Raw genomic sequence first — 27,617 nt, forward strand, 5'->3', positions numbered from 1 at the left:
GCTGCATCTACAGAGGGTTTCCTGTCTAACTTACAACAACCCATCCTTCCAAGAACTTCCAGTCACCATCCTCATTTCCTCTTACACACCCCACATTCAGTCCACCAGGAAATCCTACTGACCCAGCTTCTAAATAAAGTCTATCCGGGTTTGACTCTGTCTCATTTCCACTGCCAGCTCTCTGGTTTGTGCCACCCGACTGATCTCTTGGCAGAGTGATCCGATTACCTGAATGTCTCTCCTCTGCTCAAAACCCTCCAAGGACTCCCATTTCAGAGTGAAACATTCAGTCTTTTCCAATGGCCCACAAGGCTCTAGGTAATTTTAAATTGTAAATGGTGTGAAGCAAAAACTTCAGAGTTAACCTAGTCATGCCTGTCAAAGGTCAACACAGACTTGCAACCACTAAGCTAATGTCTAATGAGGAGATAGTTCTTTGACTAAATGAAGACCTAAGATGAAACTCTGTTTCACAAATCATATACCTAATCTGTTCCAGCTTACACAGGCACTCCTGGCCTCACTAACAAGGCGCAACTCAGATGCTCACCATCAACTGTACACACTTTTCTGTGTCTGTCTCCTTCAGAGTGAGATCACTGCCTCCAGCAACCTGCTCAGCACCCCCAGGCAGGAGGGCCACACCATATCCCTTTATCTCTGCATCAGACCTTACACTCCACATGTCCTTGTGAACTCTGACCAGGATGAGTTTTCAGAACACTCTTCCTGGGAGTTCTGGTGTGTCCATAAGCCACATGGGCCACTGATCACCTGCCATTCAAATCAGGGAGCAGCAATCAGAATAGGCAGCCAATGCTTGCACTGAAATGAACACACTGTCTCAGATCACTACATTGTAAAAGTCTCAAAAGTAGAGACCATGCCTCAGTCATTTCTGTTTCCTAATTCTTGTTAGAAAATAGGTATGAATCTTTTTCTGGTGACCTTCTGACTGCAGAAACAATGAGCTCACTGCATGAATAAACACACTCACATGCATCTCTACCCAGGAGTCCAAATGAAAGGCACAGAAGCAGGATAGGAAGCAGGGACCCAAACAAAATCAGGGATTCCTGTGCTATGATAGTCTTGACAAGGGGCTGAGAGGAACTGAGGCTTCTCACCTGTGCTTGTTTCTGCATTTCTCCTTTAAGATAATCAAACTATGTGCTTTTTGCTTCATCATAGTCTGCATCAAACATCTCCTTCAATTTACTCTTCTTATCCAAATGCTTTTTCGTGGCACTTTCCTCTTTGTTGGGGTCAATTTCTTCCTTAACTTCTTTCTCTACATCTTCATTCTTAAATTTCCAGAAGAAAAATTTTGTGTACAGTTATGAAGGTCTTTTCTTTAAACATTAGACTTTTTAAAGTTCTATTTAAACAAAAATCTTAGCAAAAATCTGTTATCATTATCAATAAAACAAAACATAACACGACCTTTGTCTCTGAATAACATGGTACTGCTACAGGGAGTGGTTACATCTGCATTACAATTAGCTGCCATTCCTTAAGCTGGCTGGGAACACAAACTAGAATAAAAATAACAGATGTGTCCCTCACTGAGATGCTCCCAGACCCTGTTCTAAAGAAATATTAGGGAGAACAGGGACTTCGTTCTTTTAAATGACACTTACATTTAAGAGGAGGAGAATGATGGCAACAGTGGAATGTAAGCCCGAGGAGCTAAGACTTCTGTGAATGAAAATTCACAGCAGACTTGGCAAATGACTATGGCAAGAAGCGGTAGTAATTGTCATCCAAAACTTAACAAGTAAACAAGGAAGCTTCTCTCTGGCCCCCATATCCCCACCACCCTTTAGTAAGAAATCTATCCATCCAGTCTGCAATCTTCACACATCACAAGTAAGATTTGCATTTCTCAATGTGGGCCTCTCTCAGAACACAATGACCAAGAACAGCCAGCCACAATAAAGTCACACCTGAGTATCGGGGTCTGATTTTCCCTTGTGCACGTCCCCTGTTTCCAAGTCTTCAAAACCACCATAGAACTCCTCTGGGAAAAGCACATCCAAAGGCTGCTCTGTGAGCCAGGCATGCATGTGTGCTGCTGGCCTCACCCACCACAGGCCCACAGTGTGCTCCGCGTTCCAAGCCTCATTCACATCATTCCCGTCACTACACACACAGACACAGGCAAAACTTTGCTCTAGGGAATGCTTCGTAAAACAGTTAGTATTTCATCATCTGTTTAGGTAAGCTAAATGGACCCAATCCACATTCATGTCAAACTTCATGTCAAAATCAGTTTCAATTTTTCCAGTATAGATAATGGACACTCTTTTTCTTTTTTTTTTTTTTGAAACAGTCTCACTCTGTCACTCAGGCTGGAGTGCAGCGGCGCGATCTTGGCTCACTGCAACCTCCGCATCCCAGGTTCAAGTAATTCTCCCTCAGCCTCCCGAGTAGCTGGGATTATAGGCGCCCACCACCAGGCCTGGCTAATTTTTGTATTTTTAGTAGAGATGGGATTTCACCATATTGGCCAGGCTGGTCTTGAACTCCTGACCTCATGATCCTCCTGTTGCAGTCTCCCAAAGCTCTGGGATTACAGGCATGAGCCAATACATCCAGCCAATGGACACTCTTTATGAGAGACATAGAGGTCTATCTATGTCCCCCAAACGAATAGTTCAAAGAGTGAATAGAAAAGCCCCACGCTGATACCAGCACATGTTAAAAGGAGTCTCAATATAAGTTCAACACAACACTATCATGTAACACACCTAGGGAAATCTTAGATTATATAAAACATAGCATTTAGATTAAGAGTAGAGCACCAAACCCATGGGAAGAGCTTATTCACTCATTCATTCCTTCATTTGTTTTTGCAGCTCTGGGCTCAATTATAGGTCCCATTTTTAAAAGAAATAGATAAGTAAGGCTGGGTACAGTGGCCCACGCCTATAAACTCAGCACTTTGGGAGCCCGGGAGACAGAGGTTGCAGTGAGCCATAATTGCGTCACTGAACTCCAGCCTGGGTGACAGAGTGTCAAAAAAAAAAAAAAAAAAAAAAAGGAAAAGAAAAAAGAATGAAAGAAATAGACAAGTTAAAACTCATTTGGGAGAGCAACTTTTTTTTTTAGTTGTAATATTCTGTATTCTCTTCAAGATACAAGTTTTTAAAATTTTAAATCACACAAATAATTGCTGGTATCAAATTCCAGTTATCTAAAAATCAATCAACCAACCACCAAACAAATGCATCAGGGAAGTGTGTTTTGCCCACAGGCAGGCAGTTAATACCCTTTCCAGATGTTAGACCAATGGTTTCCAATAGAACTTTTGTGCTGATGGAAACGCTATATATCTGCTTTGCCCAACTCCATAGCAAATTACAATATTTCAAGTGGCTATTAAGCATTTGAAATGTGGCTAGCAAGACTGAAGATTAAATTTTAAATTAAAATTTAAAATTTTATGTTATTTTAAAAAGGTTTAAATTTACTTACAGGTGGCTAATGCCCACCATATTAGATGGCACAGTTCTAGGTCATTGTAAGAATTTTGGGTTTACTTGAGAGAGATGAGAAGTTGAGGAGGATTTTGAGCAAGGCAGTGGAATGATCTGACTTACTTTTCTTATTTTAAGAGATGGTAGTGTTTTTGCTCTGTTGCCCAGGTTGGAGGGCAGTGGCTATCATAGTGCATTACAGCCTTAACCTCCTGGGCTCAAGCAACCCTTCTGCCTCAGCCTGGGAGAGCAACATTTAGAAGGCTATTAAAACATTTTCACATAAGGACCAAAGAACCAGGTAGAAGTTATAATAGATAGGAAGCTCCTATTTGTAATAAAAGCAAAAAAGGATAAAACAGGAATAAACCTAACAAGAAATGCACTGGAAATTTATTTTTAAAAAAAGAAGAAAAGCTTTAATATGCCACCAAAGGACAAAAGAAATAGCATCACCACCAACACTCGTAAGTGTTCTCCACACCAGGCACTGCATTAAGTACTTTCCTTGCCTTAACCACATTCTTCAACCCAAGGAAGTAGGTGTTGTAAATATCATCTACTGAATGATGATATGTCCTCATTTGAAAAGAAAGACTTGACATCACAAATATGCCAATTCTCCCTTTAGCACAGTTACAACCCAAAACCACCACTAAGGATTTCTGGTCTAGAGAAGACAACACATTATTTCCTCTTGACTAAGAAGTGTAACCTAAACTCTAGAAATAATAGACAGGAGATGACCAATGGAGAATTCCTAAAGGTGGAAAGAAAAAGGCTGCTGAGGGATTCTAGGACTAGGGAATACATAGTGGCCAGGTGTCTCCCTGGATCCATCCAGCAGGAAGGTGACCCAGACCCAGTGTTTCCCAACTCCCAACCTAGAATAGAAGGCAACCCAGGCAGGCTCAATCCCCCCAGATCAAAGGAGATCTTCCCCACAACAAGAAAACCAGCTCCACACACCAAGACAACCACCATTCCCCACCCACCTAGCTGCAGCAGGTGGCCCAGCCTGGGGCAGCTCCCCTGTTCCCTCAGGTGGGCATCAGCAGGGACTGGTGGGAGAGCCCCAGTGATACCAGATACGCCAAACAGACCAAAATAACACCATGAAGGCTCTGAAATTAAATTGTCATTGGAATTACAGCCCACAATGTAGACCAGGACCTACAGACTAAACTTAAACAGGAGGACTGCCTGCAAAAATAAAAAATTTACATAGGCCTCCTAACAGAATAACCAAAATATGGCCTGTCATACCACTGAGAAAATCATAATTTTAATGTGAAAGGACAAGTGAAGACATCAACACTGAAATGAGTCAGATGTTGGAATCATCTGACTCATCACTTATAACAGCCAGTATAAAAATGCTTCAACAAGCAACTACAAATCCTATGGCAACAAACAAAGAACTGAAAACTTCAGCAAAGAAACTGAAGAAGAATCAAATGGAAATTACAGAAATATAAAATACAGTAACAGAAATTTGAAAAAATCTCTCTGGATGGCCTCTATTGAGTAAAAGTGGAGATGACAGAGGAGAGAATGGGAGAAGCTGAAACCTGATCAACAGAATTCACCCAGTCTGAACAATAGAGAGAAAATAACCTGAAAACAAATGAACAGAGCTGCACAGACCCGTGAGACAATAACAAAAGACCCCACATTTATGTTATCTGAGTCCTACAGGAGACCAGAGCTGTGAAAGCATGCAAATAATTGATTCCTGATGCTTCCCACATTTGGCGAAAGATATAAACTTACAGATTCAAGAAGCTGGGCAAACCTCAAAGTATACCAAAAGAAAGCAACACTGATTAAACTTTCAAAATTAAAAACAAAGACCAAAAGAGGCAGAATGCCTGTAGGGACACGCCAACTCAAATGCCATTGTATTTCTCCTCTAAAATCATGGAGGCCAGAAAGAAGTGGCACAACATTTTCAATTGCCAAAAAACAGACAAACAAACAAAAACAAACAAACAAACAAAAACTGTTGGCTACAAATTCTATATCCCATGAAACTACCCTTCAGAAATGAAGAGAGAAATAAAGACATTCTCAGAGGAAGAGAATACAGGAATTTGTCACTGGTAAATTTAGAAATGTTAAAGAAAAGGGCTACAGAGATATGTTCTGTCATTTCTACAATACAAAATATTAAAACAAAAAAATCAAAATAAAAAAACGGCTACAAAATGTTCTTATGCAGAAGGGATGAACATGGGATCACGGGAGGGACCAGAAATGTGGATACATACACTAGACAATTCACAGTTCTTAAAATCACATTTGATAACTGAAACAAAAACGATACCACCACCTGATACTCAAGCCAGTGATTTACAAAAGTAGAAAAGTAAAGAGGCCTAAATGGAAGGAAGGTTTCCACAGTTTGAAGTGGTAAATACTGGTACCAGTGGACTACTATATTACAATACGCATATTGTAACATCCAGAACAAACACTGTAAGACTATACAAAGAGATACATGCAACTACATTATACAGAAATAGATGAAGATGGAAGGAAAGAAAAAGGAAACAAAGAAAATAATAAAAACATCAGACTTGAGCAATTACATAACAATAAGCACCTTAAATGTAAATGGTCTAAATAAACCAAAAGATGGATTGATGGAGAGCCTAAAATAAACACATGGCCCAATTAGATACTGTTCATAAGAAACTTCAAATTCACTTAAGGACCTAAGTAGGTTGAAAGTAAAAGAATGGAGAAAGATATCTTATATAATCATTAATTTTTTAAGGAAGCAGGAATGAATATATTAATATCTCATGAGGTAGACTTCAAGCAAAATAATTTACCAGAGCTGGAGGGGGTCTTCGCTGAATTTTAAGATCTAAAATTTCCTATGCTGCCTTGACATCTTTGAGCCTTACAGGGCCCCAAAGGCCTAGCCATGGGTTTTCCTGTTTCTGACAGACAGCTCCTACCCTGCCACCCAGCAGGAAAGGCTCCCCACCTGGCTAGTTCTTTTATCAGCCAGAGCAGCTGCACCTCAGCCTAAGAAGTTTCACTTCACCTGTCTGCCAGCCCATGAATGTATTCAAACAAGCCAATTGCATTCCCCCTCAGGAACCATTAGTCATTGTGCGCTCTTGTTACTACCAAGCCTGCCTGCCTCCTCAGACCCCAGCCCTCACTCCGCTACAGAGTACGGTGCCCATCTGACCCTGTGTGGCATTCAGTGTCCTCCTCTGAGCTGTGGGTATATGTGACTAAAACACTGCTGTCAATCTCATCCATCCACACCAGGTGTTGTGTTCAGCCATCTCCTACACTTTAGGGCAGGGACCCCTCCTTCACCAATGGCGTGAAAAGGAAGTGACCATAACAACTGCTTAATGACAAAAGGATTAACCCACCAAGAAGACATCTACTTCAACATCCTCCTCTCAGCAACTGTTAAAACTAGGCAGAGGCCGGGCACAGTGGGTCATGCCTGTAATCCCAGCACTCTGGGAGGCCAAGACAAAGGATCGCTTGAGGCCAGGAGTTCAAGCCTGGGCAACATAGCAAGGCTTCGTTTCTCCAAAGCATTTTAAATTTAGCCAGGTGTGGCGGCACACACCTGTAGTCCCAGCTACTCAGGAGGTTAAGCCAGGGGAACAGCTTGAGCCGAGGAGGTCAAGGCTTCAATGAGCCATATTCATGCCACTACACTCTATCTAGCATAAGTGACAGAATGAAACGAGGCAGAAAAGGAGCAAAGATTTATAAGAGATCTGAACAGTCAACCAGCAAAATCTGACATCCGTACCACACTCCACTCCCCAACAGCAAAATACACACATTTTTAAGGACAACAGAACATCTACTAAGAAAAAGTACATTTGGGGCAGTAAAAGAAATCACAGCAAATCTAAAAGAATTCAAATCATAAGAATATGTTCTCAGAACATAATGTTATCAAGCTAGAAATCTATAACAGAAAGACAGGAAACTCTCTAAATACTTGATAATTAAAACAACATATTTATAAATAATGCATGGGCCAAAAAGAAGCGGTAAAGGAAATATGAATGAAAACACAACATTTGAACATTTGTGGGGTGCAGCTCAGCAGTGCTGAGAAGGAAATTTAAGCACTAAATGCTCGCTTTAGAAATGATAAAAGATAAACCAATAATCTAAGAAATTTCAAAAGGAACAAAATAAACCCCAAACAAGCAGAAGAACAGAAATAATAAAGGGCAGAAATCAATAAAATTGAAAACAAAAAACCAGAAAAAAAATCAATGGAAGAAAAAGCTGGTTATTTGAATAGAATCAACAAAACTAATAAATTTTATGACAAAGATAAAAACAGAGAAGACACAAACCAACAACATCACAAATAAAACAGGGGTTACCAAAAAGGCTCCCGCAGCCGTTAAAGAGTATTAGGCAGATACTCTAAACATCACCCTCAGACTACTCAAGCTGGTCTCTTCGAGAAGGCACTCAGTGCAACTTCCACTTCCCTAACGGGCCTTGAAATACCTTGAAAATAATAAACTACCAAAATTCAGGCAAGATGAAATAGATAACCTGAATCATCCTACACCATTAAAGAAACAAAATTTGTAATTAAGAGCTTCTGAATGAGAAATTTCCAGGCCCAGATGGTTTCACTGGAGAATTACACCAAATATTTAAGAATTCATACCAATTCCATGCAAACTCTTCCAGAAAACAGAATAAGGAACACTTTGCAACTCATTTTATGAGGCTAGTATTATCCCGATGCCAAAACCAGATGAAGACAGAACACCACAAAAAGAAAACAAACAACAACAAAGAAAAACCCACGGACCAATATTCCTCATGAATGCAAAAAGTCCTCAACAAAATACTATCAAATGGAATCCAACAACACATAAAAAGATTTGTATAAAAATTTTCACATGGCGATCTTTTCGTAGTTCATAAGTGTGATGAGTGGGTATTCATGCATGTATGTGGGATATGCCACCCTTGACCCTTGTTACAACATTAGCACATTAACCATCTGACATGAAAAGAAAAAACAAAAAAACACACACATTTCCATATGTTGTATTTTTATTTTTATTTATGACCAAGTGAGAGTTATTCCAGGAATGCAAATCTGGTTCAGCATTCAAAAAATGAATCGGGCCAGATGCAGTGACTCCTGCCTATAAACCGAACACTGGGAGGCCGAAGTGGGAGGATAGCTTGAAGCCAGGAGTTGAAGACCAGCCTGCGCAACACAGTACGACCTGGCTCTACAAAACAAACAAACAGCAACAACAACAAATTAGCCAGGTATGATGGCACACACTTGTAGTCCCAACTACTGGGAGGCTGAGGCAGGAGGATCACTGGAGCCTAGAAGGTCGAAGTTGCAGTGAGCCATGATCGCACCACTGCACTCCAGCCTGGGTGATGGAGGAAGACTGTGTCTCAAAAAATAAAATTGAAAAGATCAACGTAATTTATATCAAAAGAGTAAAGAGTGAAACCCATATCCAGATGACTGTAGCAACTGACACCAAAAGGCATTAGACAAAATTCTACACCCTATCATGATAGTAAACAGAAAGCAGTGAAAAGATTGGGAACAACATAGGAAGTCCACTCTCAGCACTCCTACTCCACATTGTACTAAAAGTCCAGTCACTGAATTAAGGCAGAAAATTTTAAAACAGAAAGAAGGCCAGGAGAGGTCGCTCACACCTGTAATCTCATCACTCTGGGAGGCTGAGGCAGGCAGATCACTACAGCTCAGGAATTTGAGACCAGCCTGGGTAACATAGCAAGACCCCATCTCTATTCCCAATTTAATTAACAAAAAAAAAAAAAAAAAAGAAAAAAAAAAAAAAGAAGAGGGAAAAGCCTTACAGGTTGAAAAGAAAGAAATAACACTGTCCCTATGTTTTCTACGCAATTTTCTGTGCAGATGATCCCAGGCAATCTACAAAAACACAACAAAACGAAACCCTCCTACAACTAATAAGCGAGTTTAGCAGGATAAAAGACAAATGAAAATCAACCAAAATGAAATACTTAGGGCTAAATTTATCAAAACATATTTCCAACCAGTGTGCTGAAAATCATAATACTGACGAAAGAAATAAAAAAGCTAAAATAAATAAGTATACGGTGTTCATATATTTTAATACTCAAACTAGAAAAATATTCTCCGCCAAACTGATCTATAGGTTTAATGCAATTCCTATCAAAATCTCAGCTAAGTTGCTGTAGACATAAACAAGTTTATTCTAAAATTTATATGGAAAGTCACAAGCCCTGGGATAGCTTAACCAATTTTGAAAAAGAAGAATAAAGTAAGAGTAGACACTCTAACTCAACATTAACACTCACTATAAAGCTACAGGAACCTACACGGCAAGGGTGGTACTGGCCAAGGGATTGACACATGAAGTCAATGGAACACAAGATAACCCAGAAACAGATCCACACAAAGATCCTCAACTATTTTTTTACAAAAGTCAAAAACAATTCAATGGAACATATGGTGCTAGAAAAATTATACACCCACATGCAAAAATATAAACCTTGACCTAAGCCTTATCTCTCATAAAATCAAAATAGATCATGGGTGTAAAGAGAAAACAAAAAATACTACAAAACTTTTAGGGTCAGGTGCGGTGGCTCATGCCTGTAATCTCAGCACTTTGGGAGGCAGAGGTGGGCAGATCACAAGGTCAGGAGATCGAGACCATCCTGGCTAACACGGTGAAACCCCATCTCCACTAAAAATACAAAAAATTAGCCAGATGTGGTGGCACGCGCCTGTAGTCCCAGCTACTCAGGAGGCCAAGGCAGGAGAATCCCTTGAACCCAGGAGGCAGAGGTTGCAGTGGGCTGAGATGACGCCACTGTACTTCAGCCTGCGCAATAGAGCGAGACTCCATCTCAAAAAAAAAAAAAACTTTTAGAAAACAACATAGGAGAAAAGCTTCAGGATCAAAGAATAGGAAATAGTTCCTCCACTTGAAACAAATTTGATATTCCCTATAACAAACAAACAAAAACTAGTAAATTGGATTTCATCAAAAATAAAAACTTTTGCTCTGTGAAAGGCCCTGTTAAGAAAGTGAAAACTACAGACTAGGAGAAAATATCTGCAAATCACACATCTGACAATGGAGTTAAATATATAATGAACTCGCAGTACCCAACCCAACTCAATTTTTAAAAGTGCAAAAAAAACCCAAAGACATCCCCAGATATTTTATATCTGTATATAAGATATAAAAATGCAAATAAACACATGAAAAAATGCTCACCATTATTAGTCATCAGGGAAGTTAAAACCTCAGTGAAATATCACATACCTATTAGAATAGCTAGAATAAACAACAGTGAGAACACCACACATTGGCAAGGATGTAAAGAAACTGGATCACTCACATAATTGCTAGTAGAAACATCAAATGGCCCAACTACTCTGGCAGTCTCCTATGAAACTGTGCAATTATCATATGACCCAGCAATTGCATTATTGGGCATTTATTTCCCAGAAAAGTGGGAAGTGCATATTTACACAAAAACTTGTATACAAGTGTGCATAGTAGCTCAATTCTAATAGTCAAAAATTGAAAATAGGCCAGGAGTTCAAGACCAGCCTGAGCAACACAGCAAGATCCTGTCTCTACAAAAAATATGAATATTAGCCAGGTGCAGTAGTCCATGCCTGTGGTACCAGATCCTTGACGGGCTGATGTGGGAAGATCACTTAAGCCTAGGAGGTCGAGGCTGCAGAGAGCCAAGATCGCACCATTGCACCCCAGACTGGGCATCAGAGCAAGACTCTTTCTTTAAAAACACAGAACAAAACAAACTGAAAACAACCCAGCTTGATCTCAGATGAATGGTTAAACAAACCAGTACATCCATACAATGCAGCACTATTCAGCAATAAAAAGGAATGAACTATGGTACATACACTAACATGAGTGGATCTCCAGGAAATTTTTAAAAAGCCCCTCCCAAAAGGTTATAGACTGTATAATTCTGTTTATTTAACATTCTCGAGGTTGACAAAATTGTAGAAACAGAAAACACATTATGGTTCATAAGGGAAGGAACTGGGGGCTGGGGAACAGCAGGGGCATGGGTGTGTTTATAAAACAGCAATACAAGCGATCCTTGTGATGGAACTGCTCTGTATCTTAACTGTTGGTAGACACACAAACCTACACATGTGATAAAAGAGCACGGAAGTACACACACACACACACACACACACACAAGTAAAACTGGAAAAATCTACATAGCAGATTGTATCAATGTTGGCATCCAGGCTGTGACCTTGTACTACAGTACACATAGTATATATGGTACATATATACACAGATAGTGCTATAGTACAAGATACGGGAGATCTCTCTGTATTCGTTCTTACAAGTGCATGTCAAACTACAATTACCTCAAAATTAAAAGTTTTCTTAGGAAAAAAGAATACCAGAAAGTTTTCTTTTGGAAATAGGAAAGGTGATTCTTAAGTTCACTTGGAAAATAAGCAAAATCAGGACAAAGCAAGGATTTTTACTTTGACTTCTTATCCACACTGTCCTGGAAGTTTAAAGCCAGGGCAGTAAGGCAAGAAAAGTTAAGTCATCCAGATAGGAAAGAAAGAAAGTAAAACCACTGGCATCTATCTTAGCCTCTCTGTAGAGAAAGAGGGCTCCTGCTAGACTCCCAGAACCATCCCGCACAGAAATTGGGAGAACCATATGAGATTAGACCAGAGTGAAAGGTCAAAGCAGAAGTTGGAACCCCAGGCTTTATTGTGCAGAACAGGAGAAAAAGCAGCATAAAAGAAAACAATCCTTAGGATAGGAAGAAGTATTTACTTAGAAAACCATCAACACTCTTTAGTCAAAGTTTACCCCTCCCCTCCAAATACACACTTGAGGTCAGGAGTTCAAGACAAGCCTGGCCAACATGGTGAAACCCCATCTCTACTAAAAATACAAAAATTACCCAGGCATGGTGGTGGCTGCCTGTAATTCCAGCTACTTGGGAAGCTGAGACATGAGAATTGCTTGAACCTGGGAGGCAGAGGCTGCCGTGAGCCAAGATCACGCCACTGCACTCCAACCTGGGTGACAAAGAGAGAGAGACTCTGTCCCAAACAAACAAACAAACAAACAAATACAAACTAATGAGTAATTTAGCAACATTGCAGGATACAGAACAATGTAAAAAATAAACTGTATTTCTTACATGTTAGCCATACACAAATACGAGTTGATATGAAAATAAATTGTTGAGAGTTGTATAAGACCTGTATCCTGAAAACCTTGCTGAGAGAAATTAAAGAACAAGAAAAATGGAGAATTACTATGTTCATAGATCAGAAAAGTCAACGTGGTTAATATGTCAATTTTCCCAAATTGTTTTACAAGTTTCATGAAATCCCAATCAAAATTGCAGTGGACTTTTTGGTAGCAATTGACATGCTCATCTTAAAATTTATATGAAAATGCAAAGAACCTAGATTAACCAAAACCACTTTGAAAAAGAGACTAAAGTTTGCAAAACTACCTAAAGTTGAAAACTACCTAATTCCAAGACTAAGTATAAAGCTGTAAGTCACTGAGACAATGTTGGTATTGGTATAAAAATAAACAAATATATCAAAGGAACAGAACAGAGAGCCCAGAAATATTCATCCATATATGGCCAACCAATACAGGCTAATTCAATGGGGAAAAAATGGTCTTTCAACAGATGGTGCTGGGAAAAGTGGATATCAATATGTCAAAAGGAACCTAAATCCATACCCAACACCATAAAAAAAAATTAACTCAAAAAGGATTATAGGGCTAAATGTAAAACCTGAAACTGTAAGACTTATAGAATATAAAAGACAATTTGTGACATTAGATGAAGCAAAGATTTCTTACATACAGTATCAAAAGCATAGTTCATAAAAGAAAATTTTGGGTAGGGCACAGTGACTCATGCCTGTAATCCCAGCACTTTGGGAGGCCGAGGCATGTGGATCACCTGAAGTCAGGAGTTCAAGACCAGCCTAGCCAACATGGTGAAACCCCATCTCTACTAAAAATACAAAAATTAGCTGGGTGTGGTGGTGGGTGCCTGTAATCCCAGCTACTAGGGAGGCTGAGGCAGGAGAATGGCTTGAACCCAGGGGGCAGAGGTTGCAGTGAGCTGAGATCCCATCGCACTCTGGGAGACAGAGCAAGACTCCATCTCAAGAAAAGAAAAAGAAAATTTTGATAAATTGACCTACACCAAAATTAAATACTTTGCTTTGTGAAAATCTATTAAAAATATGAAAAGACAAGGCACACACTAGGCACAAATAATCGCATATCACATGTGATACAGAATTTGTATCAAAAATACATAAAATTTCTTGGAATGTAACCAAATTAAAATAATGTGCAAAAGATTTGAACAGATGCTTCATCAAAGAAGACACAGATGGCAAATAAGCACATGAAAAAATGCCCAATACCATTAGTCACTAAAACTTCAAGATACCACTCTATGCCTAAAAGAAGGTTCTACAATTTAAAAAGACTGACACTACCAGGTACTGGCAAAGATGTAGAGTGAAGCAACCGGAAGTCACATAAAGTTATGGTGGCAATGAAAAATGGTGTAAACACTTTGGAAAACAGTTGGATAATTTCTTAAAAACTTAAATGTGTACCTATCATATGACCCATTTAGTCCATTCTGAACTACTTATTTACCCAAAAGAAATAAAAGTGGTGGTTCATATAAAGATTTCTACAAAAATGTTCACAGCAACCTTACTCATAATAGCCAAAACCTGGAAATAATTGTTTAACAGGTTAACAGATAATAAATTGCTACACATCATACAACGGACTACCCACTAGCCAACAAAAAGAAATGAAGATGCAACAGCATGGATGAATCTTGAAATAATCATGCTGAGAAAAAGAAGTTAGACAGAAAAGAGTACATACTGTAGGATCCCATTTTGGTTAAATTCTAAAGGGAATACCTACTGAATAGTGACACAAGGCAGCTGAATGTACCTGGCGATGGAAGAGGACAGGATGGAGGGTTACAAAGTGGCGTAAGAAAACTGTGAGGGTGATAAATGTGTTCATTATTTTGATTGTGGCGATGGTATATTCACATATTAAAGCTTATCAAATTGTACACTTTAAACACTGTAGTTTACCATCAATTATACCTCACTAAAGTGATTAAAAAAGAAACCCACCACACTTTCTTTTGAAAACAAAAGACTATTCTTAAGTTCCTACGGAAAAAACCCTAAGGAAGTGAGAATAGTCAGGAGAATCCTTTAAAAAGCCCCCCAGCAGAACAAAAAGAGAAAGAAACTGTTGAGACACAGTTTTAATAACTGATGTCTTAATAACGTGATAAAGCTACATAGGGTTCTAAATTATAGTAATAATAAATGAACCAACAGAGATCAATGATATAAACTAGAAAGTCCAGAAAAAAAATTGTATATATGTAAAGAATACATTAAAATACTACAGACTAGGCACAGTGGCTCATGTCTGTAATCCCAGCACTTTGGAAGGCTAAGGCGGGAGGATTGCTTAAGCCCAGGAATTCAAGACCAGCCTAGGCAACATGGCAAGACCCCCATCTGTACAAAAAAATTGAAAATTAGCCAGGCATGGTGGTATACATTTGTGGTCCAAGCTACTCGGGAGGCTGAGGCAGGAGGATCTCTTAAGCCTAGGAGTTTGAGACCAACCTGGGCAACAGAAAATGACTGTCGGTACAAAAAAATTAAAAAATTAGCTGGGTATAGTGATGCAAGCCTGTGGTCCTAGCTACTCAGGAGACTTGGGTCTGCAAGGCTGAGGCTGCAGTGGGCCATGACCACACCAAAGCACTCCAGCCTGGGTAACAGAGCGTAAAAAGTGTGAGCCAAGAATTATTTCAAAGTTGCTCAGTGTGGAGTTCTTTATAAAATGAGCAAAGTACAAAACTACTTAGATGTTGAAAAAATTGTGACTTGAATTATGGTATGATATTCAAATAATAAAAATGAAACCTTTGAAAAAATTTGATGACAAAATTTATATAATGTACATCACTTAAGCAATCCTCCTGTCAAAAGTTATATAAAGTACAACTAAAAAGGTTTATACACATGATTTTTAAGTGACTAGAAGTAAATACTTCAAGAAGTTAACAAAGGTTTCCTTATAGGTTGATAGAATTCCGGTATGTTCTGTATTTTTCATTCTAAATTTTCCACAATGCATACTACCTTTATTATCAAAAGAAAAATATAAATACTATTTGTGTATATTTTTCACATCACACAAAATCTATTTTTAACAAACACATGATAAAATTTATGGAAAGTTTCTCACTTTTAAGGTCTATATGTAGTAAATCAGTTAGCCAACTGAGAAAATAAGATCATCATAAAAGGAAAATCCGGAATATTACCTGGCTCATATACTCCTGTCTGAATTCCCCAAAGCATTTCACAAGTGACTATGATTTTCAATTTCACTATTGTCTAAGATTCAGAAGAAAATAAAGTTTGAGAAGCCAGTCTTCCTGAAGAACCCAGCTCTTTACTTACCATCTTCTGCTAAGACCTTTGCTGCATCTTTATCGTCTTCCCACTTTCTAGTCACGAAACAATCTCTGAGACTGTTCATGGCCTTATGCAGAAAAGTGAGTACTTAGGTGAGATGTTCCAATCACTCAGCAAAACAACTCTAAGAAATGGCAGTAGGCAACAACTTGCCTTTAAATATTTCCCACTTTCATGGATATTCTCATTCCAAATGAGTCTAGGAAATAACTTTACCTTTGATGGAGACAGTGTAACTGCAGAGATGAAACACGTTAAGCAGCAGATAGGGAAAGTATTAAATACTACTAGTCTACTAACCTCATAAGTAAACAAACAGATAATTACTAACTCAACTAATTTTCAATTTTATTAAGGTTTCTAAGGTGATGCAATGAAACAGTAGTTTACAAAGTTGGTCTTGATACTTGTTAATCTAAACCCGTCTGTTTGAAAACTTAATTCCTATAAAATGGGTGCAGATATTTGAGAATTATGTATCTGATAAAGGACTTATATCCAGGATATATAAACAACACATACAACTAAGTAATCCAACTTTTGAAATGGGCAAACAATATGAAGAATATATACAAATAGTCAATAAACACATGAAAAGATGTTCAACATCATTATCTATCAGGGAAATGCAAGTCAATACTGCAATGAGATACAACTTCATCCCCTCTAGGATGGCTATAATCAAAAAGACAGATAATAACAAGTGCTGGTGAAGAAGTGGTGAAACTGGAACCCACATACAGTGCCAGTGGGTAAGTAAAATGGCACAGTCACTTTTGAAAAGAGAAATGAGTGAGTATATGAGGGAAAATATTATTTAACTGTTTTCAGTAATCATATTATTCTGACACTATTTTGTGTGTAATACGGGATAAAGCAAATGAGTAATTATGTGATTCTCTAATTTCATCATCTTCTGATTCAACCAGGGAATAATTGTCCAGTGGAAGAATGAATAAGATGTAGTCCTGAATGTGAACTGGAAATATCTATAAGAACTCTCCTGGTTTGGGTAGCTGAGAAGGCCTAGAAGTAATGACCAACTCATGGCAGTAAGCATTCCTATGCCTAGGCTGTCATGTTGAAATACCATTTTCTACTAAAAGAAATCAGGACTTCTTATGGCTGATTCCAAGAGCTCTCTGACATCACAGAGCAAGAATTGATCAAGGATGACTATGATCGTCACATAAGAACTCAGGAGTTGGCATGCAGAGACTCCCACAGGCCACAGGTGGGATAAAGAGGAGTTTCAATAAGGATAACAGGTGCAGCAGCACCAGGCACATCAACTACATTTATATCCATAACACCACAGTGAAACTTACTAACAAGTGTCCTTTGGAAAAACTGATTAAAAAATCAAGTATGGGCTGGACGCATTGGCTCACTCCTGTAATCCCAGCACTTTGGGAGGCTGAGGTGGGCGGATCACAAGATCAGGAGTTTGAGACCAGCCTGACCAACATGGTGAAACACCATCTCTACTAAAAATACAAAAATTAGCCGGGCACGGTGGCGGGCACCTGTAAACCCAGCTACTCAGGAGGCTGAGGCAGGAGAATTGCTTGAACCCATGAGGCAGAGGTTGCAGTGAGCTGAGATTGCACCATTACACTCCAGGCTGGGTGACAGAGCAAGACTCTGTCTCCAAAAAAAAAAAAAAAATCAAGCATTTACCTTATATATATATAGAAGTGGATAACCGAATAGTAGAAGAAAAAAAGTTTCTCTTTAAATAAGTATTACAGCTAATAAATAAAGAGAAATTATTGAACAGAACATCATCACTCTATGTTCTTAAGAAATGGATGGTTCTGGGCATTGAGCACCAACAACTGATAACATCTAACATGATTAAAAGGACACAATCAGTCTTTATGCGCCTCCTAATGAGAAAACACCACCCACCACCTGGGAAGCAGTTTTGCCGAAAAATAAAAATCAAATTTAAATCCTATCCAACAGTTAGATGTTTTGTCTATAAGGTAACTAGAAACATGTGGCTATTTAAATTAATTAAGATTAAATAAAATTTAAAATTTAGTTCTCTAGTCTCGCTGGCCACATTTAAAGAGCTCAGTAGCCACAAGAAGCCACAACCCACAGCTCAGATATACATTGCGCTCATCACAGAAGTTCTATTAGTATTGCTCCATACCCATTCACAGGAAATACAGGAGGGCCTGTGAAACTACAGAGGGATGCAAAGCAATCCACAAAGTCCAGAATGCAAGAAATTCTGCAGACCAAAGACTTGGTTTCTTAAATAAAATGTAACCAAAAAAAAAGAAATGGGAAGGAAAGATTGTTGACTAAAAGTGTTAAAAGATAGAGTGAAAAACAGTAATGAAAATCAGGTAAAAGTAAACTATGATGCTTATGGAAGCACGGACGAGGAAACCAGGAAGAAAAGGAGAGTCCCCGTAAGAAGCTGGACCACACCTCCTTCTACAGGGAGGAAGGGGACTGTGACTGGTGTCGCAATTGAGCAGCAAAGCTTGATTTTCCAGCCTGAGTGCTGGGGTCTTCACCTTCTGGCAACCCATTAAGTTAAACAATTGTTTTCATGTGGTTTTCTACATCTGTATTAAATTTCACCATAAAGAACGGTTAAATAAAATCTCATAAAGTTCATTATGTGGTACCTGGTGAATTACAATAGGCAGTATGATAGCAATTGGGCCTCTGTGAGAAGCGACATCTAAGCCAAACAGAATTGACAAAAAAGAAGACAACCTTTGGAAGATCAGAACATTGCAGAAAAGAATATAGAGAAAGGGGATGGCACGATGGCTTACTCCTGTAATCCCAGCAGGCTGGGACGCCAAGGCAGGAAGATCACTCGAGCCCAGAGATTGAGACTAGCTCAATATGGTGAAACATTTTCTCTACAAAAAATGCAAAAATTAGCCAGGCCTGGTGGCTCATGCCTATAGTCCCAGCTACTCTGAAGGCTGAGGTGGGAAGATCCCTTGACCCCAAGAGGTCGAGTCTGCATTGAGCCATACGCTCATGCCACTGCACTCCAGTCCAAGATGCAGAGCAAGACGATGTCTCAAAAAAAAAAAAAAAAAAAACAAAAAGAGAATTTGAGAGGCTGAGGCAGATGGATCATGAGGTCAGGAGTTCAAGACCAGCCTGGCCAACATGGTGAAACCCCATCTCTACTAAAAATACAAAAATTAGCCGGGTATGGTGGCACATGCTTATAATCCCAGCTACTCCTGAGGCTGAGGCAGGAGAATTGCTTGAACCGGGACCTGGGACGTGGAGGTTGCAGTGAGCCGAGATGGCACCACTGCACTCCAGCCTGGGCAACAGAGTGAGACTTCATCTCAAAAAAAAAAAAAAAAGAGAGAGAGAGAAAGAGAAGACGTCTAAGAGGAGGGTAAGCTGTAGTGAGTTTGAGTACTGAATGAATTCCAGTGTGATTACAAAGTGGTGAGCTGCAGGAAGAACATTTACAGGTATCACAGATTTCTCTATGCTTACAAATAGCAAAAACTATAAATGTTAACTCAGGAGTGTTACGTATATCCTAGTGATAAGACACAAAATACATCTGATGTATAAAAACTTATGTACGCCACTTCAAAATGAAAATGCACACTACTGTCCACACTGGAAGCTGAACCTGTCCCCCGTGGGCCATGTACATGGTCTAACTAAACTCAGAACATGTTACTGCTTAGGATGCATGAAGTGCCCACTGTAATATCTGGGAGAATGACCTGTAATCCTGTAAAAATAAGAAGCCAACAACAGGTAAGCAATATTGACATCAGATAATCTTATTCTAGAACAATCCTCTAATAAATCAAATGTACTACCGAGCCTTACTTCCTCTAAATCCCAGTCATGGGGGGCCTCCACAAGAAATCTGGAGTGGTCCAAAGAGTCAGCCTTGTGCTTCCACTCTCTGTCAGGCTGGTTGACGTGAAACAATCCTGCAAGCTCTTCTTGGGTATCATGATCTTCTTCTTCATTATCTTCTGCCACTAAAGAGGACGCCATGGCAGAAAAGTGAGAACAAAAACTACAGCCCTGGAGGACTCATTGTTTTTGACAGGTTAGGCCATGAATCTTCGAACTCAGGAACTGAGGGCCCCTGTCTGTGGTGGGTATAGCAATGGCCACATATGAGTTAGGCACTAAGAGGGCAGGGCAGTCACAGGTTAAGAGAGCCAGGAAGCTATTGCTCTACATGTGTGGGCCTCCTGCGCTCCTGCACGGCAGCAGCTAAGAGGCTGAGGAACGAGACTATTAGGGCTCAAGGGAGGGAAGGGACATTTAAAAGCAGAGCTTTAGATGATTAAAGAAGAGCTCTAAAGAGTGTTGAGCCTCTCATCACTAAGCGTACTTAGACAAAACCTGAATGAAAATCAGTTCACAGCAACCCTCCCAATTCAGTGTGCTGAGCCCAAATGTCTCACCATGTGGCCTTGATCTCATCGTGCAGTAACCAGGGAGCACAATGTAAAGTTCACCACTATCTATTTACTTTTGCATTAATTCTACCAGAAAATACATATAGGTAAGTTTAATAAAGCATGAAATCAGAAGAGAAGGGCAAAAGGGAGAACAAACTGTGTTATACAGGGTTCTCATTCTCAGAAAGGAAAAAATAAATATTTTTATGGTCAGAAGTATTTTTCTAGCACCAAATTCTCAAAAAGTTTCTCATGAAGGACTTTTAAATAGGGGACATAACATGATGCAATGGACAGTATTTGCATCAAGTTTTACAACAAACCCATAAGTCTACTTCATAAGACCAAAGTGTGGTCCTCATAAGTTGATGATTAATCTGCCAAATATGAAATGTGATGGCCAGCAATTATGGATGTCAACAATACCAGCCCAATCAACCAATTCCCTCATCTCCTTTTCAGAAAACAATCAGAGAAACTAAAACGTTTCCAGCTCTGAACCAGAATTCTTTACCTGTCCCGTAAACAAGCTTTCGGAGGTTGGGAGCTGCTTGCTGCTGCCTCAGAAAGGCCTCAGCTGCCCTTCTGGAAAGGTCTTCCTTCCACTTGAGGGCACCTGAAATGACCAAAGCCAACCTCCAGTTAGGCTTGTTCACGTGTCTCCCCTCCCTTGAGATCCATCCACAATGCAGCATTTCAACAGTTAATCTCAAAATCAGCAGACCCCCAAATGGAGACATTTCACTGGGTACCACTTCGAGAGCCAAGTTCATAGCAGCAACCAACTAAATTTAAGCTTATCTGAGGTTTCTTTGGAATCATTATTTTCTGCCTTGTAATCTTCTTCCTCTTTGAGTAAATCTTCTATATCACTGGTCTCATCAATTAAGTTCCTTGGCCCCAGTTTCTGACCACTGCTCACATGAGAAGGCTTTGAAAACTTTTTTCTAACAGCCTCGTCATTTTCTGAGTCCTCTTCCTCTGCACTGAATGAGGAGCTTTCTTTAGATTTATCTTCCAATGCAAACGCCCCTTCAGCTGTGTAATGCCCAGAATCGGAAGTCATGAGGGCTGCTTTCTTCATCGGCAAAGACTTCTCCAGATTCACATGGTCACTCTGGCGATTAGCTGGCAACAGCCCTGCTTTACTACCTTCTCCAACAGCCTTTGATCCTGAAATGCCCCCCTCTCCTGCAGTGCAGTCCTCTTCTTCACTGCTTTCATCAGCTTCCTCTGCTTCCCCTTCTTCCGCTGAGCTCCTCTCAAGGTCATCGTCACTGTCAGCAAATGCTGGCAAATCCATTTCACTGTCTTCTTCCAACTCTTCAAGTTTCCATCGTTTGACGCCCTTACCAGCCATATACTGATCAGTCATCTCAGCATTTTCCTCTTCTTCTGCTTCCTCATCACTAGAGCCATTTTCCAACCCATCATCTTCAGATATTTCATCATCTTCTTCATTATCACTATCTCCAGATTCATCTTCATCTCCAAAAACGGCTTTCCGACGCATTCGCCCAGTTTTTAAGTCCGTTTGTTTTCCCTCCTTTGACATCAACAGCCTATGTTGCCAAGGAAATGCAAAATAATTTAACTTGTACATTAATCAGTTAATCTAGAAATGGCAATGTAGTCAACGAAAATATAAAGAAATAGAAAATGTCAAGGAATTGTTTAAGATGACATAGCATAGGGAAAAAAATGATCTGATAAAAATTGGAACACTTAATAAACAAACTCAGGCATGGTTCCCTAACACCATACTTCAAAAGAACTTATAGGGAGAATAAAGAAATAAGCCTTTAAAAAAAAAAATCTAATTTTAGAAAAAAATTGCTTAACAAGGAAGTTAGTGTTTTGTAGATCTTTTGGAAAGCTGATTTATTTCTAAGCTAAAAACACATGATCCTTAAGAGAAATGGCCGAGTCCAGGCCCAAGGCAGGAAAAGGGCAAAATGAGCCTGGATCCTCTTGTTTTGTCAGAAAGTAAGAAATGCTCAAAGACTAACAGAGACAGTTGAAAGGACACAGGAGACAGGCTGAAGGCTCCCGTGGCCAAATCTGGGACAGCATAGGCATCAGGAAGAATAATGATAGTGATGGAAGATAAACCATGGAACAAAATGGAAGTACATTAGTCAGCAGTGATACCAACATAAAGGGGAGAAGTGAAAGCTCTTTGTTAAAAATGCCGGCTAAAAAATGTAGGAGGAATGACAGAGGAAGAACATCCATTTTAAGTCACCAGTGCCATAACTGACAGACAAGAATCATCAGGAGGCTAAAATCACTGGATGAAAGAAAACTGTATAAAGCTAATTAACATAGCAAGATATGTAAAATTATGAAAACACAAATTAGAAAAAAACTAAAAATCATACCATAAGAGATGGATAAGTTAGAATACAGCAATAATAAGCCAGGTATAGTGGCAGGATACAGAAATAATAGGCCAGGCATAGTGGCTCACATCTGTAATCCCAGGACTTTGGGAGGCCAAGGTGGGAGGATTGCTTGAGCCCAGGAGTTCAAGACCAGCCTGGGCAACATAGTGAGACCTCGTCTCTAGAAAAAAAGTTAAAAATTAGCCGTGTGTGGTGGCACACTCCTATAGACCCAGCTACTTGTGGAGCTGGAGTGGGAGGATCACTTGAGCCTGAGAGTTCAAGGCTGCAGTGAGCCAAGATCATGCCACTGCACTCCAGCCTGGGAGACAAAGTGAGACTTTGTCTCAAAAAAAAAAGAATACCCCAATAATAACAACATGATGACTACATGAAGACTGTATAGAAAAAGGAAGTGCTCAGAATATAGAAATAAAATTATGCATTTTAACTAACTGTATTAGAAGAGAGTATTCTTGTAGACAAGGATGACTAAAAGGATATGGAAAAATGAAAGTAGATAACAACACTCATTATAAAAGAGTGATCTTTCGGCGAACACTTCGTATCCGTCAGGCATCGTGCTAGGTAGCTTATGCACACTGTAACAAATTACATACTAGGTAATTACATACTAGGTAATTACATAGTATTTATATGTAAATACTATGTTTATACCAAATTACATACTAGGTAATCTCAAAATTTTCAGATAAATTTTACTGGGAATCAATCAATCCAACAAAACCAATGTTTTGCAAACATCCACTATGTATAAAGGTATATAAATTCCCAACCCAGACTGAGAAATAATTCACATAAGCCACACATCCATGGAAACCTACCCATGGGAGATAATACAACATAAAACTTTCAGAGACAAGGCATGTGGCTTCTGGACAGCCACAAACTCCCTGACTGTTCTAGTGTTTTGGCCACCAAAAGAAAGCGGAGTGCCCTTAGGTCTCTTAAAAAAAAAAAACAAAAAGTAACCTATGGAAGATGGTGTGGTATTCGAAGAATATTTGGGGTCTGTTGAAAAATGCATCCTGTATTTTATTTCAAGAAAATACTCCCTCGTAATGTCAGGTAAGTGAAAAGCCCTCAGAGACACATACACACACACCCACAAAACCAAAACAACCTAGAATGAATTCCACCAAAATGTGTTATGATAGCAGAATTACACATCTTCTATAATGTATCTTTTTATTAAAAATAGAAAAAAAGCAGACTTCTCCTTGATTATCTATATCCTCTGACCCAAGTGGCTTGGAACCAGCAAACAGCATCACCCGAGTTGAAGCCATCTTGGCATCAATGGTGGAGATGGTGAAGATGAGACTCTGGACCAGCTCATGGATGGGCCCCACCTCGTCCTGTCAAGGCCACCAAGAAAAGGCACGTGAGGAAAGCACAAAGATCCTGGAGAGACACTGGTTTCACTCAGTTTCTCAAAATTATCTTAGACACATTTCCTGAGAACCTTTCTTAATGCCTCAAAAAGCAGAGAAGAAAATCCTTAGAGCAAAGCTTGAAATGGATCCCCATCTCCATTAAACTTTTCCAAACTTCAGTGAGTATGTAACCTGATAACCTAAATACCTAGCTAGAAAAATCTCAGTTCCAGTGCTACAACAGTGCTAGCTTTTCTAACATCTTTATATAACCCTGATTTTAACTCAATAAAATTCAACTACAGAACTAAGAAATCAACATTTAAAATCCACTTTAAAATACAGAATGAGGAGACCATTGTGAATGAGAACGGACCAATGAGAGCTGGCAAGCACACTGATTTTGTAGAAACGGGGATGGGCTGTGCAGGCGTCACATGGCAGCAGGGCCCGCACTGGGGCCATGGATCAAGGAGGCCTGGAGGACAGGACTCTTCTGTTTGGTAAAATGAAAAAAAAAAAAAGGTATTATTTTTATCCTATATATTTACAATATGCATTTGGGCCTTTATTATAAGTACAAGAGAAAAATCTTCAATAAGTAAAAGTTGAGTATCTTACTTTTTGTGATTAAAAAACAGATTCAGAAAGAGTAATGAGAGTTCAGAACAATGACTCCCGTCTCACTGAAGCCTGAAAACCGTGGCTGCCACCAAGGCAACATAGACAGCGTCTTTGTCATACAGCACACCCCAATCCCAGAAAGAGGCACATAAACCAGCTTCTCCTTCTCATTTAAACAGCGCTTCTTTTGTTGTTCAGGAAGAGCAAAAGGGTCTGAAAGGAAACCGATGTCACTCATGGCAAAATCTTCTACCCCTGGAAGACAGGATCCAAAAAGCCAGCTTCAGCTGACAAGAAGTCAGAAGTATCCACTGTTGACTGGGGGGTTAAAAACGAGCCATAGTCCAAGGGCTTAACCCATGACACTAAAGAAGGGCATTGTGCCACACTGAAACAGTGGCCCTCTAGTTACAAGACAAGAGGTCAGAGAAGAGGGGATTCGATAACACCTTTGCAGGCCTACACACAGCTGGGTTACTTTTAAAACCTCCAGCAAGGCCATCTTCCCTTGTTTGGTCACTTTTCAGTTTTTCTGAGAAATAACGCCATCCCAAGAATCCTATGTGTAATTCTAGTATGTTCTACAACAAGAGAATACCTGGCATATGAATTTGGCTTTTATTTTTCAAGTGTGCTCCTCTTAAATAACCATAAAGTGACACCTGCCGGTCACCTTTGATGTTTGTTTGGATATCCTCTGGGTTTGTCAAATCTTCCATCCTAGAAAAATAAACTCAATCATACAGTAGAAATGAATGCCAAAAGTTCGTATACCTCCTTTCATGTGTCAGTGACTCATCACACTCTTGTCCACTAAGCACGTCATTTAGAAAACTAGAAAATGAAGAAATAAGGAAGCACCGTTCACCATCCACCAGAGGAAAAGGGGCAGGCACACAACTGTGTCTCTAGGCTGAAATTGACATTCATTCCATAAGACACCAGACAGGGAGATGACGTCCACCTGGGGTCAGGGAGGAGTGAAGAACACATTCAGAAAATCCCTTTCTGGAAGAGGGTGAGCCTGTGCTCTGGGATTTTTGCTGTGGCTTGGATTCTGGCAGGTGGAGAAAGGATATCCCAGGCTGAGAAAAATCACAGCACAAAGAAGAGCACAAAGGAAGGAAACTGAAGGCACACATGAGGACTCAAGCACCCGGGCACGAAGGCAGCATCACTGAAAACTGAGGATGAACTCAGGATGGGGCCACATCCTGTAGCCTTAAATGCTTCCAAGTCCTCCCATTGTCCTAAACTTCTCATAATTAATTTACTCCCAAAGGCACAGCATCTTTGAGCAATGATATAAGTAGACATTTTCCATCAACTACACTTCTACCCCCACTATTCAAATAGGCACAAAATAAATCCTACCACTCTTCTTTTTCCAGACTGTTTAGCTTTGAAATATATGGCCCAGGAAGAAAAAGTTTACAGTCACTTTTTACCTGTCTGCCAGGATATAAGGGTGAGAAGTTTGCCATGTGAGAGGCCTAAACTTCACAACTGTAATAAAATGGCCCAGATTGTGGATTTCTTGGTTTTGATATTCTCCATGCAGCATTCCAGAAAGGGAGAACAGCTTGGCACCCTAAACATTAAAGGAAAATTAAAAATTAAATTCCAATTAAATTCTCATCAATACTGCAACAAAATAAAAGCTCTTCTTGTTTACAAGAAGCAATCCTAAGAAGGAAGATTTGCAGCTGCAGCAAAGCCACTGTTCTGAGGCTTCCAGAGCCTTGCTGGCTTCTTTCAGGACTTATTAGAACCCCACAGAGGCAGAATGCTCTGCAGCTGAGCAGGTTCATCTGTCTAAGTATGGTGAGAAGAGCGAGGTGAGGCATCTGAGCACAGAAATGTTTCTGTGGCTGATGGACCAAAGCAGCATGGAAAGGAAGGGGCAGTGCCTGGTCCTGTAACTGGCAGAAACTTCTGATGTACTCTATTAAGTCCCGACCCCAAAACAGCCAGACACTGCCTGGTGCAGCAGTGAGATACACCAAGAGACCCAGAATAAGCACCCTCTTGAGGGAAACCTTCCAGAGAATGTGAACACATACACAAAGGGAATTCAGGAGCCGAATCCAAATCCTAGAGAGACTTAGCAATGCCTCTTTAGTCTTTTTTTTTTTTTTTTTTTTTTTTTTTTGTGAGATGGAGTCTCACTCTGTCACCCATGCTGGAGTGCAGTGGCACGATCTCAGCTCACTGCACGTTCTCCCTCCCAGGTTCAAGCAATTCCATGTCTCAGCCTCCTGAGTAGCTGGGATTACAGGTGCATGCCACCACACCTGATTAATTTTTGCATTTTCAGTAGAGACAGGGTTTGGTCATTTTGTGCTGAGCTCAAAACTCCTGGCCTCAAGTGATCCACCTGCCTCTGCTTACCACAGTGCTGGGATTACAGGCATAAACCACTGCATCGGGCCTCTTCAGTCTTTTTAGTAGGATTATACTTTAGTATCCAACAATTATTTCTCTTCCTACAGGGTAAACTTCTATCCAGAACCTGTGTTTTAATTGCTTCTTCGTCTTGTTCAGTTGTTTATTATGCTTGAAGGAGTCAAGGTGGGTGAGGACTCCCATAATTTTAGGAAAACCATATACTTGACAGATGTTTAGAAACTCAAACATTTCCATTTCAAACCCAAAGCTGCCATCTGTAAGCATCAGTACCTACAAACAGAATA

At 39.8% G+C, this 27,617-nt stretch overlaps 1 non-coding gene and 1 pseudogene across 2 annotated transcripts in view; one reads left to right on the forward strand and one right to left on the reverse strand.

Moving 5' to 3' along the window:
* The window catches only part of LOC144331436 (ribosome biogenesis protein BMS1 homolog), a 55,558-nt pseudogene that overhangs the window by 18,568 nt on the left and 9,373 nt on the right, over positions 1-27,617 (reverse strand). The window contains exons 6-16 of the transcript XR_013398513.1: positions 27,415-27,603; positions 26,373-26,515; positions 25,523-25,644; positions 24,994-25,179; positions 24,144-24,282; positions 21,326-22,082; positions 21,034-21,140; positions 19,930-20,087; positions 16,072-16,153; positions 1,947-2,020; positions 1,128-1,304 (exon numbers count right to left, since the gene is read on the reverse strand). The product of XR_013398513.1 is annotated as a ribosome biogenesis protein BMS1 homolog (transcript). The remainder of the gene's footprint in view (positions 1-1,127; positions 1,305-1,946; positions 2,021-16,071; positions 16,154-19,929; positions 20,088-21,033; positions 21,141-21,325; positions 22,083-24,143; positions 24,283-24,993; positions 25,180-25,522; positions 25,645-26,372; positions 26,516-27,414; positions 27,604-27,617) is intronic.
* Positions 8,405-8,508, forward strand: LOC114676081 (small nucleolar RNA U13). The gene has a single exon (XR_003719715.1). It is a non-coding gene; the product is annotated as a small nucleolar RNA U13 (small nucleolar RNA).

Source organism: Macaca mulatta, chromosome 9 (genome assembly GCF_049350105.2).
Source record: "Macaca mulatta isolate MMU2019108-1 chromosome 9, T2T-MMU8v2.0, whole genome shotgun sequence".
NCBI lineage: Eukaryota > Metazoa > Chordata > Mammalia > Primates > Cercopithecidae > Macaca > Macaca mulatta.